This window comes from Capricornis sumatraensis, chromosome 7 (genome assembly GCF_032405125.1).
Source record: "Capricornis sumatraensis isolate serow.1 chromosome 7, serow.2, whole genome shotgun sequence".
In the NCBI taxonomy this organism is placed as follows: domain Eukaryota; kingdom Metazoa; phylum Chordata; class Mammalia; order Artiodactyla; family Bovidae; genus Capricornis; species Capricornis sumatraensis.
Window position 1 is genome coordinate 75,252,257 of NC_091075.1, and position 6,846 is coordinate 75,259,102.

Consider the following 6,846-nt stretch of genomic DNA (forward strand, 5'->3'; position numbering starts at 1 on the left):
ACATAATAGGGATTTGTAAATGATGTTGAATTCTAGGTGAATTCTCAGCTCCGACAATCACTGTCAAACAGATCAAGCTGCAGATATTTATGTTTTAAAACTTAAATTATAAAGCTAGTTAAACCTTTTTAACAACTAGATTTAATGTTCATGAGTACATTTTATATTAAAACGTTACCTTTTCCAGTACATACAAAAATATTCATATTAAGTACAAATTGGAGATTGGGAATCAGTTTGGATTCTTTGATACCTCAAAAGAAAAAAAAATTGACTTCTGGGGAATTGGATGTATTTTCTTATCTAGATTTTAAGACTACAATGCCAAAACTAAAAATATGAAAGAAATTAAAACCCCTCGTTAAAGTGATTTGTGAAAACATTGTACTGGAAATTGAATGGACTTGAGGCCTTTCTTCCAGAAAACAAGGACTTGTTTGTCAGGCCTATATTAGGTTCTGAACCTTAGTGCCATGTATTCTTATTAAAAATCGTTTGATTAAAAAAATTGTTTCATTGAAAAGTATACTAGTAATATGAACTTCTGGTCTAGTTCTTCCATTTGAAAAATGTGCTGTTTGCTTGGGACTATTTGAATCTTTTTTTTTTTCTCAGTTTCCCTTCCACTGGATAGGATTGAAGCTAGACTTTTCCCTTTTGATAAAGGAATAAAAAGTAAACATGTTGTTTGTAAACTGATGTTTAGTATTAAAGGTTGAAATATTTAGAATACCTTTATAAGCCTAATCCTAGGTAGCTTTGTAAAATATCTCTTAACTGTCTTCTGAACCTATGTTCACATTGCTTTTCAGGATATTTTAAGTTTTTTTCCTCTTTTGAGAGCTGCTTCATTGAGGCTTTTTTTTTTTTTTAATTGAAGTGTAATTCATAAAGAGCTACCCTTTTTTTTTTTTGTTTTTAATTAGGCTTCTTTTTAACTATTGCCGTATGTTTTGCTCTAGTCTTCCAAGAAAGGCCATTTTATTTTTTAGAGTCACTTCTAAAGTCACATGGTCTTTAACTTTGGGGACTCTTGCATTTGAGTGCTAATTCAGATTTAAGCCTAAGTAACCTCAATTGCCTCTACCCCCAAGAATGTTGACAATGGAAGAAATACTTTGCTGTAGTTCTGGACTAAAAAGCTGGGGAAGAAACTTCATTTTCTTTTTTGCACATATCAGAAAAACAGCTACTGTGCAGAGTTTTCTTTTTGACTTCAGCTGATGAACTGGATTGATAGCATTAATTCAGATTTAAGAGATTATCTGAATCTTGGTTTGAATAGATTTGGGGTCTGCATGTAATATTAATTAGATCAGATAGCTTTTTTATATTTTCACATGTATACATAGGCTCTCCCTACCCTTATCAACATCATTAGTTACTGAACTTTGTGAACTGGCATTGAAACATTACAGCAATGTTTTGTTGTACCAGTTGTATAAACTTTTACAGTGCAATACATGGTATTTTACAGAGACAAACCAAAGGTTTATTTCTCAAGGTTCCTGCTGTTTGCTTAAGCAGCATTTGATGGAGAATCTTTTATATACATTTTTAATAGATGAAAAACCAGATTGCAAATCCTTTTTATTGTTTTTGTTTTTTGAAGCAAACCATGTACCAGGTTTTTGGTCCCAATTGTGTAGGATAAGTTAAATTGCATTCTATTAACCCCATATGAGTGTATTTCTGTAAGCATAGTAATGTTGAAATAAAGTTTTAAAAAGCATGTTATGCCTTTGTTTATTTGTGGTACATCAGATGTCAAATTTATTTGGCTGGAACTAGAAGTAAATTAATAATTCTCAGAACATTTCACTCAGATAATCCAGGGTAAATAGAAAGGTACTGAAAATCTCTGGGGATAACCAGTCCGTGGGTAGAAGTCCAAAGCCTCTCTTCCTATAATCTGCTCTCTAGGAAGTGGATATGTAGTAGGTAGGGGAGAAACAACCTGAAGACAATTTATAGGAGATTATATACTTCCCAATCACAGGTCCCTTAACAGTCATCATCTACATGTCTGTTCTCAGTAGTAAGCCTGCTATTGGTAAATATTCACTCATTGGAAAAAGATGCATTGAACAGAAAATGAGATGAGTTACACTGAATGTTCACTGAGTGCTAGGACACTATTTTGACTCTAATTTTACTCTAATGGAAGTCTGAGAAGGAAATGAAGTCCAAGGGAAAATGATAAGCCATATTATGAGGTTCTGGTTCTTATGTTACTGGAAATGATTGTGCTTTATGTTGAAAAACGGTGTTGAAGACTTAGGTATTTCTTAGGTATTTCTGTGGACTTGAGAGAAAAGGGAGAACAAGTTGGAGAAACATCAGAACAACTGGATTGCATTCTGTCCTGATGGAGTAAGTGACCTCAAAGTTCATGATTCAGGAAGGGGTATTTAAACGTTATTGATGTGCAACTTGTTTGTTACCGTTAAGTGTGTTACCGCAGGTGTGTTTTTCCAGTCCCTTGCTATTCCCTTCTCAGAGGCTCACCCTGTTATGATTTTTACAAGTATCCGTTTTTCACTTAATCTTTGGCCGTCCTTGTATTCTGCCCAGGGGGAGTTACGTACGGTACAGTAGTGGGCCCCCCTCCAAGGGTATTCATTCTCAGCTCCATAAAGGTAGGTTTGTGGAGAGGCTAACAACAATGTACTGATCTGTAATCAGGGGAAGTTTCAGTGTAAACAAAATTGCTTATTTAAAGGATTATTATTGATGTTTGCTGTATCAAGTGCTCTGTGGCCCTTACAGTTAGAGCTGGGTTCACTGTGGGCCTCTCTTCCTTGCAACTATAATTTTGCAAATTACTTTTAACTGTTAAATCTGTTTCTTCATCCTGAAAATGAGGTCATATGGTACTTGTATCCATAGGGTGACTCTTAAGTGTTAAATGCTTTTGTTGGGTTTTTAAAATATTTTTTTGACTGTGCTACACCAAGCTTGGGGGAATCTTAGTTCCCCAATCAGAGACTGAACCTGGGCCACAGCATTGGAAGGGCTGAGTCCTAATTACTGGACCGCCAGGGAATTCCTGAGTGTTAAATATAATTCCAGCTGAGCTATTTCAAATCCTAAAAGATGATGCTGTTAAAGTGCTACACTCAATATGCCAGCAAATTTGGAAAACTCAGCAGTGGCCACAGAAGTGGAAAAGGTCAGTTTTCATTCCAATCCCAAAGAAGGGCAATGCCAAAGAATGTTCAAACTATCACACAGTTGCACTCATTTCACAGGCTAGCAAAATAATGCTCAGAATTCTCCAAGCTAGGCTTCCACAGTATGTGAATGAAGAACTCCCAGATGTTCAGGCTGGATTTAGAAAAGTCAGAGGAACCAGAGATGAAATTGCCAACATCCGTTGGATCATAGAAAAACATCTGCTTCATTGATTATGCTAAAGCCTTTGACTCTGTGGATCACAACAAACAGTGGAAAATTCTTCAACAGATGGAAATACAGACCACCTTACCTGCATCCTGTGAAACCTGTATGCAGGTCAAGAAGCAACAGTTAGAACTGGACATGAAACAATAGATGGGTTCCAATTTGGGAAAGGAGTACGTCAAGGCTGTATATTATCACGCTGTTTATTAACTTAATATGCAGAATGCTGGGCTGGATGAAGCACAAGCTGGAATCAAGATTGCTGGGAGATATAGCAGCAGCCTCAGATATGCAGATGACACCATCCTAATGGCAGCAAGTGAAGAGGAACTAAAGAGCATCCTGATGAAGGTGAAAGAGGAGAGTGAAAAAGCTCGCTTAAAATTCAGCATTCAAAAAACTTTAGATCATGGCATCTGGTCCCATTACTTCATGGCAAATAGATGGGGAAACAATGGAAACACGACAGACTTTATTTTCTTGGGCTCCAAAGTCACTGCAGACTGACTACAGCAATGAAATTAAATGACGCTTGCTCCTTGGAAGAAAAGCTATGACAAACCTAGACAGCATATTAAAAAAGCAGAGACATTACTTTGCTGACAGATCCATATAGTCAAAGCTATGATTTTTCCAGTAGTCATGTGTGGATGTGAGAGTTGGAAAAAGAAGGCTGAGCACTGAAGAATTGATGCTTTTGAACTGTGGTGTTGGAGAAGACTCTTGAGAGTCCCTTGGACTGCAAGGAGATCAAACCAGTCCATCCTAAAGGAAATCAGTCCTGAATATTCATTGGAAGGACTGATGTTGAAGCTGAAACTCCAATCCTTTGGCCACCTGATGGGAAGAACTGATTCATTTGAAAAGACCCTGATGCTGGGAAAGACTGAAGGCAGGAGAAGGGGACAACATGTAATTTGACATGTAATTTTAGTATTAAGTGCTTGACGTAATTTTAGTATTAAGACCTTTTTCCACTAATAACAAAGCAAGTAAGTATCCTTAAATATATAAAAGTGCTTCCTCTATTTGGCACGATTAAGGTGTATAATCCACCTGCCTCTCTTGCATGTCTTTTATAGTAGCTTTTAATGTTAAAATAGCATGTGGGCTTTTGTGTCAAATGATATAATTGCTCCTAGAGTCAGAATGATTTTGTTCTCACTGCTTAACCCAGGTACCTAAAACAGTATCTGGCCCTTGGAAGGGCAGATAGTTGTTGATTACCCAGGGCTACAGGTGTGTTGTGTGTGTAATGTTTTTCTGTGGGTGTGTTCTCCTTGATTTCAACCAATTCATATACAGTGGTCATTTTACTGTAATTTAAAAATTGTGATAAATATTGTTTCATAGACTGAGTATTGTCTGAACATATTAACAAGGCAAGGAGAGAGTTCACTCAGGTAGCAGAAAATAGCAAGTCTTGAGAAAGTGACTTTAAATGCTTAAGTTTACCGAGAAGATGTGGGAATGGTACCCTGAAATCTTCGGTACCCCTTATTTGGGATCCATCACTCAATGTTTGTTTTCTGCACATTATGTATATTTTGTGGTGGAAGCCCAGAAATTAAGTTGAAAGCATACCTCTTCATCTCTGAATATTTGTTTGTATTTAAGAGCACTCTCTTATACAACAACCATCCTGTAATAATTAAATTCATGATTGTAAAGATTGGTGTAGTCTGTATAGTCTTGAAGTTCAGATTGTGCCAAATATCTTAATAATTTTACATATTTCCCTGCTCCTAATTCCTTGTTGTATTTAGTTGTCACATATCTTTTAGTTTGGAACAACTCCTTAGCATTTGTGCTTCACAACATGAAGAATTTGAAATTGTTTAAAGAATGTTTCTTAATTTGAATTATAGTATCATAATTATTTTCTCATGCTTCAGTTCAGGTTATGTGTCTTGGCAGGAATAGTCAGTACTGGTACATTACATCAGTATATTACATCAGAAGGCACATGATCCTGTTATTGGTTGTGTTAACTTTTATTGTTTGGTTAACATGTTGTCTACTAGATTTCTCCACTGACATTATTTATTTCCCTTTGTAATTAATATTCCATGGGATGATATAGTGAAATTATCTTAATCCTTCAACAAACCTAGTGATTTTCTCATCTCTTGGTTCTTGCTTGAGTCAATTGTATCTTTCATGGTAACTGATATTCTTTATCAATAAGAGCTTCCTTTCCCTTTTACCCATAGACTCAGGGTCTTGTTTCCTGTGGTAAATGGCACTTTACCCCCATTCATACAGTGGAAGGGGGAGAGGGGATACCCTTTCAGGCTCTCTAAATGAGATTCTTAAGAGTGAGACTATTACACTGAACAATTTAAACTCATATATCACATTTCTCCTTGCTTATAACAGTACTATAAAATTTATGAAAGCTTGAAAGAGTGTCTTAAGGATGAAATTGTGGAAACTTACCGGTGGTCAGGATTCTACCAGCAGAAGGGGCAATTTTAGAGACCAGTATCCTAATTCTTACGTTGATTTTGAAATACTGCACCTTTGATTTCTTTTGCTGTGTGCTCTGCTGCTGCCGCTGTTGCTAAGTTGCTTCAGTCATGTCTGACTCTGTGCGACCCCGTAGACGGCAGCCCACTAGGCTCCTCTGTCCCTGGGATTCTCCAGGCAAGAACACTGGAGTGGGTTGCCATTTCCTTCTCCAATGCATGAAAGTGAAGTCGCTCAGTCGTGCCTGACTCTTAGCGACCCCATGGACTGCAGACTTCCAGGCTCCTCCATCCATGGAATTTTCCAGGCAAGAGTACTGGAGTGGGGTGCCATTGCCTTCTCCTTCTGTGTGCTCTAATTACTTTTTAAAGATCACATAATGCAGGTACAACAGCAAACTCATAACAAGTTAAAATCTATCTTGACTAGCTGTCTTCCTACTAATCCTCTTTGTCTCATTTGTTTCTTCTGCAGACTGTTAGTAGTTAATATTAACTCTACCTCCATATGTGTATGCATATTGAAATGTTTGATTTCTGGGCTGTTTACATAACTGGGATTATTCTGCAGTGAGTAGAATTTGGAGAGCACTAGTATTTAGGACTGTTTTCATTCTGTTGTACAGTGTTTTATTGTATGGATATATCTGGTTTTATCAAATTAATTATTGCCAAAACTGGTTGATAGTTTGGAAATACCTTGAGAGTGGATGGGCATGTGAAGTTAGTGATTCAAAGAACCCATGATACCTTATAATCTTACAAGTTATGGTTATATTTGTGTCCTTAAAATAGAACTTATTTCAGACTTGGCTAATAGTGATCAAGTCTGTCCTCTTGATTTTTTAACAGAAGATGTATATATTTGGGATGTTTAATTTACTGTGGCTTAAAATAACAACGATGGATAACATGTTCATGTAGCATTCAGCATTGATATGGTAAGGCAGAGGAGATAGCCTACATTTGCATTTTA